Source organism: Vitis riparia, chromosome 10 (genome assembly GCF_004353265.1).
Source record: "Vitis riparia cultivar Riparia Gloire de Montpellier isolate 1030 chromosome 10, EGFV_Vit.rip_1.0, whole genome shotgun sequence".
Classification (NCBI taxonomy): domain Eukaryota; kingdom Viridiplantae; phylum Streptophyta; class Magnoliopsida; order Vitales; family Vitaceae; genus Vitis; species Vitis riparia.
Window position 1 is genome coordinate 242,377 of NC_048440.1, and position 14,802 is coordinate 257,178.

Sequence of the window (14,802 nt, forward strand, 5' to 3'; positions counted from 1 at the left end):
CTGGAATCTCAGCTGAGCACTTATCTGATGAGCTATAATAGTAGCCTCTCAGGTTCTGATATTCATGTATTCATCCAAAGTGCTCCCATATATTTGCATGCATAGAATCATGTATCAGACGGCATCGATGTTTTGATTTGACGAAAGAATAATGACCTGATTAGTTATCAACACCACACCTGATGTCTAATCTCCCTCTTAGAAGAGTTATACTCTTACATTTTGTTATTTTAAAATAAATTGTCATTTAGTTGAATAATCCAATAAATTAATTTGCTCCACATCTTTCTTAGTTCTTTCTTTCAAAATAAGTTCCTTCCCAACAAACAACGCATTTGCCTTGGGGCTCGTTGATATTCCACTTCTACGTCCTTGTTGAGGACCAGGGAGGTACTATTCTTGGAGATAAAAGTGAAAGTTAGATTACAGTAAGTAGACCTGTGAAGTTTTCTAATTAAACTTAATTTTAAAGGATGTTCTCTTGGGTTATGTTTGGTTCTTAGAAAATTTGAAAGAAAATATGAGGGAAAGAAAATAGGGAGGAAAGGTGGAAGGAAACAAAAAATGAAAGAAAATAAAAATTAGATTTAAAGTTAATAAATTCTTTTTATATGTTTTTTTTTAAATTTTCTTTTATTATATAAAAATTAAATAAGTTTAAAATGTATAAATTGTTAAATAATTTTAATTATATTTGATTTTCTTCAATATTTGTTATAGTGAAATCAAATATGAGAAAACCATTTTTCTTAATACTTTTTTTCTTTACTTAGTACTTTTCAGAACCGTATGTAGCCTAAGTGACTTGGGCTAGGTGGAACATGAAGGAGTTATTTGAGACCATAGGGGTGCTATTGTTTCAAGCTTATTCTAAATTAATTGCTAATTTGATTTCTCTAAAGAAATCTCTTGTAGCAATTGGATAGTTTAGCACGAAATATACCAATTGTTTGCTGCTCTTGATGTTTACATCCATGCATCATAGAATTGCCTTTTCTGGGTTTGTGAACCTAGAATCATAGAGAGAAACAAATGTTTTTGCCCTGAGACCTTCTCGATGCATACCCTAATGATGTCGTTTAATCTAGCCGGATAATCCCTTTTGACATAGTCAAAGATATTCATAATTGTTTCTCCCGATAATGTAGTTATGAATTCCCACGTACTGGTAGTGCCATGGTATGCAAACCATGCTCTTACTGCATTTGCTTTCCATATGTTTATACCAAGACTGTGGGCCATTTGCATTTACCAAGAGGATAAAATGGAGGGTCTATGATATGACTTCTATATCTCTAGATCTAGGTTTTAATATGGTCTTTGTTGTTACGTCTTCTATTGCTATATATCTAGAGAGATTAGGGGATATTGCATGCACCCTATATGATCTAACGAAGCAATCTAGGTTTCTCAAGAGTAATTCCATTATATGCATATTTTGATGGAATCATATTTAAGACAAGATTGTGATATATTTGACATTAAAGTTCTTGGGCATAATAGACTTATTTTAGCCCATATTCTTCATTAAAGTTTATTTTAGAAAATTTTGCTAACATTAGTGCATGTTCAGGATTACATTGAAAGAAAAATGCAGGATTGTTGCATCCATATTAGAAATTTATTTGTTTAAGCTATACTACTTTGGAATTGTTATTATAATTGGCCCTTATTGAATCTTGAGAATGAAAACTTAAGTCATCCTTATTGATGAAGAGGAAGGGAAGAATGTTGGAACAAAAGTGGTCTTAATGACTACATTAAGTTTTTGTTTATTAAAAGTTTTGGTTCATCATTTCCTCTACATGTATTTTTGTGATATTAAATTAGACTATCTTGAAAAGCACAACACTTATTTAAGTTCCAATTTATTAATTGGAGAAAAATTCAAAATGTCTAATTAATAGTTCATTGATAGGAAGAACCATAAAACACCTATTGAGGTTCTTTGTCCCTCTCTCACATATATTCATTTGAAAGCATTGTACATGCCCATTACTATGGAGTGCATATGAGAGAGGAGGAAAATGAAGATCAAGGGTATTACTTGGAGATCTTCCAATTATATTAAAGTTAAACACTATAGGTTAGGGAATGTTTTCTTCTTCGTATACTAAATATTATTTTAAATTTGACATTAAATGCTAAATAAAGAAATTTCTAGCAATAAGCTCCGTTTAATAGTGTAGATGTATTTTAAAGTTATGGGGGCTCATTAGGTTTAGAGTGAATAATTTAAGATCAACCAAGAAATGACATGTTAATTTCTTTGTTTAAGAGGTTATTTGGAAAAAAAAAATTATTGTAACCCAAAAGTTTATAAAGTAGCACTAAGAATCAACTAAGAAAATCAAAATCTATCGTTGAAATACACTTTGTTATCTATGACATGTTCTCCTGGTTTGGAATTCCTTTGTCTCTCTACTACAAGCTTATAGATGTTTTCTTAGGGTGGAATGAAAGTTTCATAAGACAGAGGAGTAAATAGTTAGCCCTTCTTAGCTTGTTTGTGTATCGAAAGGAGAGGGACCAAAAAATATTTAAGGATCTTCATTGATAGCAAAACTAGAATAGTAATTTATCTTTTTGCTTTGCATAAAAAGTTGGTAGTGGTCTATATATAATGTTCTTTTTTTAGATTTCACTCATGGTTTGGTAGAGCTCAAGGTTATGTTTACCATTCATATATGCTACTATGTTAGTGAATCATCAATGCAACAAGGATACATAGAAAAAAAGAGGTAAAACTAGAAGGTAGCCCATAGCCTAATAGAGTTAAAAAGAAATGTAATACTAAAGACAATTTGCTTCCATTGTGTGAAAGTCTAGCGACATAATATGTTAGTGAAAAGACGTCCACCTAATTACCAAAGCAAAACTCTTGACCTTACCAAGTAAGATGGCTTAATCATATCATAATTTGCTTCATATTTGAGCCGTATTTTCCTTCCAGAAAACCTGACAATGTTATTTGCATAAGAACATTTATAATGATTAAGTTTTTAGTACCACGTAGGGATGCAAGTTTGTCTCTAGGCCTAGAGCCTAGCATAAAAGTTCAGCTAGACCCACATCTTGGCTTAATCTGAGCCCAGACTAATCTTTTCAGGATTGGAGGCTTGGAATGATTTTTGAGCATTAAAGCCCTCAAAAAATTTAAAATAGGATGAGATGTGAACCCTTGACAAAAGTGGGAGACATGAGATGCTACCATCATGCCAAAATTAAAAATTAAAAATCTAATTTTCTATATCTATTCTATTATAGAAGTACAATGTGTTTGTCAATATTTTTCCCCAAAAATGTCGTATCAATACCTATAATACATTATTAATTAATATCAATTTAAGACCTAATCAAATCCCAAAAAAATAAAGCTTTAAACCTACAAAAACCCAACACAACACATTGTTAATTAATATTAATTTCATATAATCCCATCCAGGCCGCCCAAAAAAAAGGTTAAGAGACTTGCCAAAATCCAATAACCTAACCTATAATTTATAGAAACTAAAACCTAAAACTTACAAATCTATTAAATAAGTGATTTTAATACATAAAACGTGTCTTGATTGTGGGGTTTTTGATTCCCAAGAGGTTGTTTCTAACCAAATCGACAAAACATAAGGTAAATTGTACTAGTTTTGTTTGTATTCTAATAAGCTTAGCATGAAGTACTAGTTGTAAGGGGAACTTCTTAATAATAAATAAATTAGTAAAGAGGAAAGGAGGATGTTTTGAAATTATGTTACATGTTTTTAGGAAATGTCAAAAAATATTATTACTTTTACAATCAGATTGAGGAAACTCATTAAGCTCATTCCTCCAAAATTGATAGAGGATGAAAACAAAGCATAAAACTTATGCAGACAATATGTTGAATTATCTAACAAGACAATATATAATTTCAAGTTTAAAATGTTAAGTATGGACATAACTTCCTACACCCAAAAACCTAACCTGAAAAATATACAAACTTTTCAACCCCAACAACCCAACAAAACATAATTGACCAACCTATGTAGAAGCTGAAGTATGGAGCAGCTACCATAAGAAGAACTTGCAACATTGTTGGGAAATAGTTAACCACCAAATGATTAGCCTAAGAGTTGAGTAATCCCAATTTTGATGATAACAAAATAAAGGTTAAAGAACACTAATTAGTTTGTTGTTTAAGTGCATAGGTTCAAAAAGGTAACATCAGCATCTATGCCCCAAAACTTAAGTATCTCCTTCAAGAATTGTCTTACATGAAATCTAAGTTTTTGTGCTCTGCGTGCAGATGGAAAGTCTTACCTACCCTAAGAGACTATCTTGAACTTCAAGCTTTTCATAAAAATCTTCCAAAGGTTTCTTAAAAATAGTTATTGAAAAAGTGTCTTAGACTTGAAAATTTCTCAAAATATCTGTTAAGATTTGGTTAAAAAATGATTTAAATTCTTAGAGGTTAGTTAAAGAAGGTCTTAACCCTAAAGCATGCTTCAACTTTGAAAAATATCAGGGTAGAGCACATGTGGACAACCAACTAGATGTCCACTTGCTCTATTTTAGTTGGGGAAGCTTTTGCCATGCATGTGGATGACTTGTTGTATGTACACTTGCTCTATTTTGGTTAGAGAGCTAGGTTATTGGGTTTCTTGTGGATCACCATCTGATTGTCCACTTGCCTATCTTCTTTTTGGCTTATAAAGGCTTTTTGTGGCTCATTTAATGCTCCAACAACTAATAGGTGGATGACCATTTAAGGGGCTAGTTTGATATATATATACTTGACCTTTGGTGCATTTATGAGTACACAAAAATTTGAAAATCATATTTATTACTCATCTGACCTTCTTGAATCCAAACAAGTGCCTTGAATTCAAACTTGACTATCCTAATTATAAAGTGTACTTAAACTAGAGCCTACACACATTTGTAAATCGACTCTTTGTGAAGTTTTCTTCGTTTATTTTCATTTTTACTTGATAAAATCAATACATGAAGAGTTAGGGAATACTCCTTGGTTGATGTAAAGGTTTATTGGAACCTTGGAATCCAAGTGTATAAGATATTTAAGAGCTTTGGTTGGGGAAGCTCTTGGCATAATGAAAACACCTCTAATCTTAGGAAAAAGCTAGAGACAGTGTATGTAAGTGTTTGCCAAACCATTATGAATTGTTATTTCAATTCCTCTTATTAAGACAGAGCCCTTAAAATCCAATAAATAAGAAGCCCAATAAAAAGCTAATAAATACCCCTCTTAGAGATTATGAGGGATTATGGGTCCTAGTGGTCTCCGCTCTAAGCTCATATACCATGATAACATAGTTTATGAGGGTTGAATTGAGTCTAGATTCACTCTTGTGCATAAGGATGTTTTGGTTAGTACATAAGATTGCATAGCAAATAGTGAACAAGTTCCCTGAATCGAACTAATTAATTAATTAGATGACCTTATGTGGTTAATTAATCAATTAGGACCTATTTTGGGCTACATTAAGTGACCCAAACCTTGGTGGGCAAGTCACTTAAGCCTAGTAGGGAAACCCTATAAATACCCCTTACAAGTTAGGGTTTCCATCATTTTTTTAGAGATAGTCGTCTTCTACCTCCAATGAGAGAGAGAGAGAGAGAGCCTAGGATTCCTCAATTTCAAAACTCATACTTTGGAGTGCCAAGATTGTGGTTTGAGTCATTGAGTGGAACATCTTGGGTATACGAGACCTCCAGAGTCTTTAGGCTTCATCTTCATCAAATTGAATTGATTTGGAAACATTCAAATCAAAGGAAAAGTTTTCTAATGACTTTTCTCTAAATCTTAAATTATCAAAAATTTGATTTATTCTTCCATTGCATAGGATCTAGAGGCTTAGGGTAGTTTGCATGCACTTATATATGAACTAGAGTATGGGAACAGAAAAATCAATGTTTCCAAACAGATGCTTTTCTTTTGGTGAATGACATAGAGGTGGTGAGAAACAAACACTTAGGACATCTCTTAAAAGCAGTGTATGGAATTAAGAGCTAAGCGATGGAACCATGTCAAGGCTGGCTCATGCAAGCTAGCTATGAATGCTTTGTACAGGAGCACATCATTGCCTATATCAAGGTCATAACCTAGCAGTAGGGTATAAGGTGGTCAAATGGGTCGTTATCATACATGGTGATGGTGAACTTTGGGGATGATATAGCCTCTTGACAACTCAAATTGAACTATATAAGGCGTGAATGGGGTAGACAACATATCAATGGTTGGTTGTCCTCGAAGGCATTTGAGGTAGGCCTTTAGTGGGAACTATGTTGGGGGAGCAAGATGATCCATCCTACCCAGGTTTGCTAAACACCATGGAACGGTAAAGCTTGTTGTGGTCTGTGTACAAGCTGGGATGCTATGGTCTTAAGGTCTTTTCATGTATGACACTCATGGCTTCGTCGAACTCATTTTGTATGAACATCATCAACACACAATGGGCTATCTGTTAGCCTTTCAAATTGAGCATGTTGACATTGTGGTCTCATGTGGGTAGCACCTTGGCCCCATGAGCAATGTAAGGTGCAACATGTGGGATGGAAGCCTTAGAATGGTATGCAAGTTACTGATGCACATGGGTAGTAGCAACACACATGTTTGTTGAATGCCCAAAGAGTGAGAGACTAAATGCCCAAAGAAAGAGAAGTTGAATGCCTTTATTGTTGTTGAAGAAGACAATGAGTCGGAAACGCCCACAAGAGTTAACCATATTTAGTTTTTGAATACAATTCGAGCAGAGACCCATAAGGGCCCGATGCATGTCGAGTTAGTAATGAGTGGATAGAAAGTTATGGATTTGGTGGATAATAGGGCGACCCACAATTTTGTTGCGACGTGGGAAGTAGCCAGACTAAGCTTGAAGCTTAGTAAGGATGATAACAAGTTGAAAGTCGTAAACAACCAAGCATAGGAGACCCATGACTTGGCAAAGAATGTGGTGGTACAATTGGGGATTGGAAAGGCATTATCAACTTCTTTAGCGTGCTATTGGATGATTTTGACTTCATATTGGGCAATGACTTTTTCCAAAGAGCAAAGATAGCCTTATTGCCACATCTGAACAAAATGCTCATAATGGATGAGACACAACCTTGCTATGTGCAGGGACTAAACAAGCTACCTAAAAAGTTGTATAAGGAAAGGACTATCTCTACCTTGTAGGTGTAAAAAGGTCTAAGGAAGAGACAACTTATGTTGCTATCTTGATAGAGATCAAACTAGAAAATATGGTGGAAGTTCCTGACAGAATTGTGCTAGTTCTAAAAGAATATGTAGATGTGGTGCCTCCGGAGTTGCTTAAGAAGCTTCCACCAAGGAGGCCCATTGACTATCAGATTGAACTAGAGCCAGGGGCTAAGCCGCTTGCGCAAGACCCGTATTGTATGACTCCATCGAAATTGGTGGAATTGAGGAAACAATTAATTGAGTTGTTGGATACAGGGTTGATCTTACAATCACGAGCATCGTATGGGGCACTAGTTCTCTTATAAAAAAAGTAGGATGGGTCACTGTGAATGTATGTTAACTATCATGCACTAAATAAAGTCATTATCAAGAACAAGTATCCAAGACCATTAGCTACAAACTTGTTTGAAAAGCTGACAAAGGTTGAATACTTCATAAAGTTATATCTACAATCGGGATATTGGTATGTTCACATTGCTAAAGGAAATGAGTCCAAGACTACTCGTATGACTCAATATGAGGTTTTTGAGTTCTTAGTTATGTCTTTTGGGCTAACCAATGCTCCTACTTTTGGGATTGACCCCCTAAAATCAAGACATGATGTAACAAAGTTAGACTTAACTATCCCCTTATTATCCCTTTGGTGTATTGACATTAATTTGAGCATTCAATCTATATTTCTTACATTGTACATGACTTGGGTGCATTAGGAGTAATATAGAATTTGGGCAATTCGGTAGAGACTGTAGTGCACCATTTCCTAATTGGAGGGATGACTTGTCTTGGTCTTTGAGATGAGTTTCCCATGGTGAGTGCACTAGTGTATGTGATGCACACTGGATGGGACCTACGGTGAATCATGATGCAAGGCTATCAATTGTCGTAATTCACCAAACTATTGTACTACATGAACTCTCAACCTTGAGAGGATACCAAGTCTATGCCAAAATCAACATGAAACTTTGACTTATGAGTGAAACCCTAAAGTGGTCATATATCTCTATGGATTAGGCTAGTGTTGATGGAGGTTGGTGACAACAGGTATGCTCAATAGAGGCACCATGATATCTCATGTGATTGAGACAACGTGTCCCTTTGGGTGATCCAAAGGACATGTGATCATGAAATCTGTGGCCATAATAATTCATTTACTGAAAGTTGACATATACTCTTTGAAGCTAAAAGTATGTCAATTGATCACATAATAAGTGACATCTATAACTCAAGGATTTGAGAGGTAATCTTGATAGGTGATAACACTACCTTATTAGATTATAGACATCAGTTTATGGGGAGTCTGTATATAGTGGATAGTAGGTCACGGACTTAAGCACTTGGTATCTTGTTGTAATATACATAGGGTACTAGAGTGTAGTTGACTCTCTATAGTGGGATGTTGAGTTAATTTCAGAATTTGATTTTGAGGAAGCCCGTACTCTTATGGGTCTTAGTGATCCCCACTTTGAACTCATATTCCTTATTGACACAATTTATGAGGGTTGGATGAGTTTTTAGTTCTCTTTTGTGCATAAAGACATTTTGGTAATTACGTAAGGTTGCATAGAGATAAGTGAGTGGTATATTTGAATTGAGCTAATTGATTAATTAGGCCTTGTATGGTTAATGAATCAATTAGAAACCTTTTGGGCTAGATGTGGGCTTAAGTCACTTAAGCTTAGTAGGAAGCCTATAAATACCCCTTTAGGGGTTAAGGTTTTCAAATCTTTCCCCCTTCAGTTTAGTGAGAGAACCTTAACATCTACCTTTGAGATTTTCACTATCTTAGTGCTTAAAAAGAAGGAAGAGTTATGAGGCAGAAGATCATAGCATTTACAAGATCCCTTATGAATTTGTGGTTATCTACATCAATTGGAATTTATTCGGGAACATCCAGATCAAATGTATCTGACTTTATTCTCTAGATCTATGTTTTCTATGGTATCCATATTGTTTTTGAATACCTGTTTATTTGTTGCGATAGATTTAGAGAGCCTAAGATAAATTTGCATGCAACCCACATGATCCAGGGCATGAGAACGAAGTAATCCAGGGTTCTTAACACCTGCCACATTTTGCAACCTCATGAATGATGTCTTCTTCGATTTTGTTAGCCCAAAGGTTCTCCCAATCGGGTTTTGATGATAACAAACCATGGTTAAGTGACTAATTGGTTTGAATGGTAAAGAATCTTAGGTATAGATTAGGAAATTCATCAAAGGACCAAAGGGATATAAGATCAAGACTATTGGAAGACTTTCGATCATAGGAAACGAATGTAAGATCAATGCATGGGTGCACTTAGGTTTTTTTCATACATTTTCATGCATATTTGAAAACTCGGTTTATTCGTTAAAATTCCGATTTCATTAAAACCTGAGTTTTATCAAATGTACCTTAGGCAAAACGTTTCAAAATTGGCATATTAATTTACTTAAAGACCTTGGCTAAGTGTTAGAAAAGAAAGGAATTGAAAAATATAGGTTTTCGGGGCCAAAAGGCTGAATCGGTCGAGGCTCTGGCCAATCGGCTCAACCGGTTGGGGAATCGGTCGACAAGTTGCCCGTGTCTGGTCGAGGTCCAGTCGAGGAGTGCCAAAACAATCTCTCTCATCTAGTAGCTTCCTTTTCCCAATTGAGGTTTCATTCTTCCCGGTCGATCTCCAGTCGAGGTTTAGTCGAGGCAACGGTAACATGCCAAAGCATTAAACGCTCCAACGGCTAGTGAACTAGTCGACTCCCAGCTCGACCGGAATGGAGATGAGAGTTGGAGTGTCCAATTGCCTTCTAAAGGCTCAAAGGCGCAATAACCTCAGAGCTAGTACATAGACTGCCATACTTAAGCTTCCTTTTAAGGTGCAGACTGACACCTTAGACAATGCTTTAGGAGGCGTGTTGGTGCAGGAAGGGCAACTATGGCATTTGAGAGCTTGAAATTAGATGCAATGGAGTAGAAATACTTCATGCATGAGAAAGAGATGACTGCGTTCATCCACTACCTTGAGACTTAGAAGCATTACCTAATAGGTACCAAGTTCATAGTAGTGACAAACAATGTGGCTAACACGTTCTTTATGACTTAGAAGAAACTAATTGCTAAGCAAGCTTGATGGTAAGAGCTCTTGGAAAACTTTGCTTTTGTGTGGGTACATAGAGCGGACAATCACAACTAGGTTGCGGATGCCTTGAGTCAGAAAGATGTAATAAAATTTGTGGGATCCCTATCTAGAGTTGTGACAAATTTCACTATTATGGTGAAACAAGAAGTTCCACAAGATTCTGCTTGCAACAAACTAGTGGTGTAAGTGAAGGAAGACACTACTAGACGCTATTAGTTGGAAGAAAGACTACTGTTGGAAGATCGAAGGGTTGGTTGTTTCCATCAACTCCCTTTGTGTTCACTGTGGACGCTTGGGTGAATGCATTATAAGGTTAGGGTATGCACCTTTCCTAACAACAATTTCTTTTAGGAGAGTTGATAGCGTCTGAGGTCCTACAAGTGGTATCAAAGACGAGGTCACGAGTTCAAACCCCATGAGTGTCGTTGGGGGGGAGATTATTTGAAAATCGGAGGGTTGGCTGCATCCATCAACCCCCCTTGTGTTCACCGTGGGCGCTTGGGTGAATGAAATATAAGGTTAGGGTATGCGCCTTTCCTAACAGCAATTGCTTTTAGGAGAGTTGGTAGCGCTTGAGGTCCTACAACTACCATATTATGTGGGCAGGAAGTTGTATGTTCCTTTTAGCAACTTAAGATGAGAGATGCTGAAAGAAATGCATGATACAAAGTGGGTTAGTCACCCCAAAAAAGAAAAAACATTTTGCTTGGATTTCAAGATCTTTTCATTGGCTTAAGATGAAGGATGGCATGCAAGCTTATGTGAAATCATGTCTCTTATGTAAAATTGACAAGATAGAGCGGAAAAAGGATACAGGCTTACTGCATCCTCTACCTATACCTTAAAGACCATGACTGTATCTTTTACTGGATTTTATAACTGGATTGACTGAGGCGCAAGGGTATCAATTTGTCCTAGTGGTGGTTGACAGATTCTCGAAGTATGTAGTGTTCATCCTAGCAACATATGAATGCCCTGTTGAGGAAGCTACGAGACTCTGAGTAGGACTCCGAGTCTATGTCAATGTGGCATTTGTTGAGCTTGATTCAAATTCAAACTAGGACTCAAACACTAGTTTTTTTAGTAGGATTGGATTGCTTAGTGCAACATGTATAAAAGAGAGCTGATGTGCCTTTAGAAACTAAGTGAACTACCCGATGTTTATTGTGGGAGTCCTTGCTAGAGAACCTTTTATATTTTATTGTGTGATCAATAAAATACGAGTTGTGGAGAGCCCCATAACCTCTACGTGTAACCTTGTGGCTAAGAGAAAAGTTGTCTTAGAGCGTGTCTAAGCGCCACACATACGTAAAAAGTTGGGACCTGGAATTATGTATGAGACACTACCCCATTTGGGGCCATCGCAGGCCCAAACATTAGGCATTTGTCCAACACCAAGGGAGCAGCTCAACATATGGAGTCCAAATCATTTAGGGCGGTGCCCTTGAAGGCTCCTGTTGAAGGTACACTTGTTTGCTATGGCCGATGTGGGATGGCTCTGTTGCTTGGCCAACTAGGAATGGAGTGCCTCATTATCTTGTTTGAGCAACTTCGTCTGCTTGAGGATAACCTTCATTCTTATTTCCTGCTCGACTTGTTGTACCTCAAACTCTACTTGGAGGGCATTTACCCCCTTTAGCTTTTTAAGGATGGGGATAGTGACAGACTCTTCTGCCTCATTATTGGATAGTGCATTGATCATGTTTGTAGTTGGTTATTTTGTCGATTCCCATAGATGATGCTAGTTGTTGCTTCTATGTTTTTCCACGACTTCATTCCTTTATGCTCACTTGCAAAAGGAGTGTCCGATAGGCTTCTTAGGTAATTCCCTCTGACAATCAAGTTACTAACATATATATATATATATAAACAAAAAATTAAGGATAACATGATTTTGGATATTGTTCCAGATAAACAAAAAAGGAAAAAAATGAGAGCCACTTGGAGAAAAAATAGGTGCAAAGTACACCCACTCCAGGAGTCTTGGATGAAATTCAAATGGACAATGAAAAAAAAAGAAAAAACAAAAAGAGGAGAAAAACAAGAGCCACAATTTCTAGTTTTGGTTCTAAAAAAACCCTTCTCCAAGACAAATAAAGTGGAATATTTCTTCTGGGATTTTTTTTTTTGAAAAAGCAATAATAATACAAAAAGTTAAATATGTTTTAATCTATTTATTAACATCAAAGTTGAATTGGTGTTGTTGGTTAGAACCTTTCTCATGTTCACTTGAGACCCGAATACGAGCTTTGATACCCTCTCCTATTTCAAATTTTTTCTAGAGATAAAAATTTTGAGTTGAATTCAAATTATATTGCTTTGTTCAAATATAATTAGACTATAAAAAAAATAAAAAAAATTAAAGGAGGGTCTTAAATATGAGTATTCGTTACTCAGTGAAAAAATAAAAAATAAAAATAAAAAGGGAGAAGAGATTGCCCATGAAGAGGCTTGATCCCTTGACCATAGGTATAAGAATCTTGTACTCTACCAACTAGGCTAGATATATATATTTGTTTTCATAAAAGACTATGGTTATTGAAAACAACATCTAGAGTTATGGAAGACATTGTGAATAATCCTAATATTGTTGTTTCTTTTAGCTTCAAGTGAGGAGATTAGTTCTTTTTCTACATGTTACTTTTTTATTTTTTTTTATTTTTATGCTTTGTACATGAAATGTAAATATCTTATATACAAGATATGACATGAATATTTATCGTTTGATAAATGAGTATGTCTTTTATGTACATGCATGACTTCAATTCTTTTGTATATGTTATTGATACATGCTAGTTGTATAATATATATATATATATATATATATATTATGAAGTGGGAGGTTTTAGGCTAAAAAAAATTTAAGTAATTTCTTGCCTAAAATTAGAAATACTTGCATAGATTATTTTCAATCTGTAATAATTAAAATTGTATATAGGAGTTGATTGGGAACACAGTGAACTTTCGTTTCTATTGCAATTTAAGGTTATTACACATTAAAAGATGATTAGAGCAGGTAAAAGTATCAATATCCATAAAAGTACCAATTAATAAGATTGTGCAATATCTCTAAGTAGTTGAATATGTTGACTACAACTAGGAACATCATAGTAGAATTAAACAAGGATGAGAAACTGAATGACGATAATTAAAAGATTTGGTATTGCAAAGTTCAGTATATCCTTGAAAAGTGAAAGACTCTTGAAACACTAAATCATGTCATGTAAGAACCTAAACAAGGAAACTCTACTCAACATAGAAGATATCAGGAGGCTTATATGGTCTGGAAGAAAAAAAGTTCTTTAGCTCGCATTACATTATTAAATTGTATGTAAGATGATCTCTTAATTAAGTATGAGGTTTACCAAATTGCTCATGAAATGTGGTAAGCTCTAAATTAAAAAGTATGGTTGACTTTTAGCTCTAAAGCTGAGAGAACTTGTAATGAAATTTAGAAATTACAAGATACGACCAATCCATACAATAAAACAACATCTTAGGAAGATGAAAAGAATGATAAGAGAGCTTAAGACATCCGAGCATGTCTTCATTGATGAGCAACAGGTTGAGGCGGTCATCAGATCTCTACTAAAGAACTAGGAACACATGGTGGTGAACATGACACATAATCAGAGTGTCAAGACCTTTGATGATATAGTTCACCATCTTGAATTGGAAGCCAAGCGACTTATGGTTGTTAGGCCTAATGAACAAGCTTATGTAGTTGAATCCAGTTCATGCAAAACTTCTGACTTTAAGTGTAATAGAAAATTCTTTAAGAAGAATAAGAAATCTGATGATGCTTAACAAAAAAAAAAACCGGGGCAAGCAAGAAGTTCAATTGTGTTAAGAAGGACAAGAGCAAATTGAAATGCTACAATTGTGGCAACAAGGGTCATTTCGCTCGTCAATGCACTGAGCCAAAACGGGTATGGTCCTGTTCAAATAACTTATGTGCTTATGTTTCTAGTTGTGTAATGTTAACTAAATCTATTCTTTTGTGGATTGTAGACTCAACTGCCACTAACCATATAGCTAGAGACTAAGGAGCATATGTAAAGTTTCGATGATTTAGTTCCTGTACAAGATGGATCTATGTAGGAAACAACTCCAAAGTTGAAGTCAAGGGCATTGGAACATGTAAATTGGAGTTATGCAGAGAATGTACCCATTCCTACATGATGTTCTTTATGCTCCGGATATTCGATGAAATTTGGTCTCTATGTTAGTCCTTCTTGGTTTAGGTTTCAATTTGAATTTTCATGATTCGAAAATGGAGTTGTATTTGGGAACAACATACTATGGTTCTGGATTTGTTTTGAATGGTTTTATGGTTCTTGACATTGATAATTATGTATTGTCTAATACTAATGATAGTTATTATTCGTTGATGACTACTAAAAATACCTGTGATAACGTGATCATATGGCATGCTAAACTTGGGCATATTGGACAAGAAAGAATGAATGGACTAGTTAGAGAAAATCTA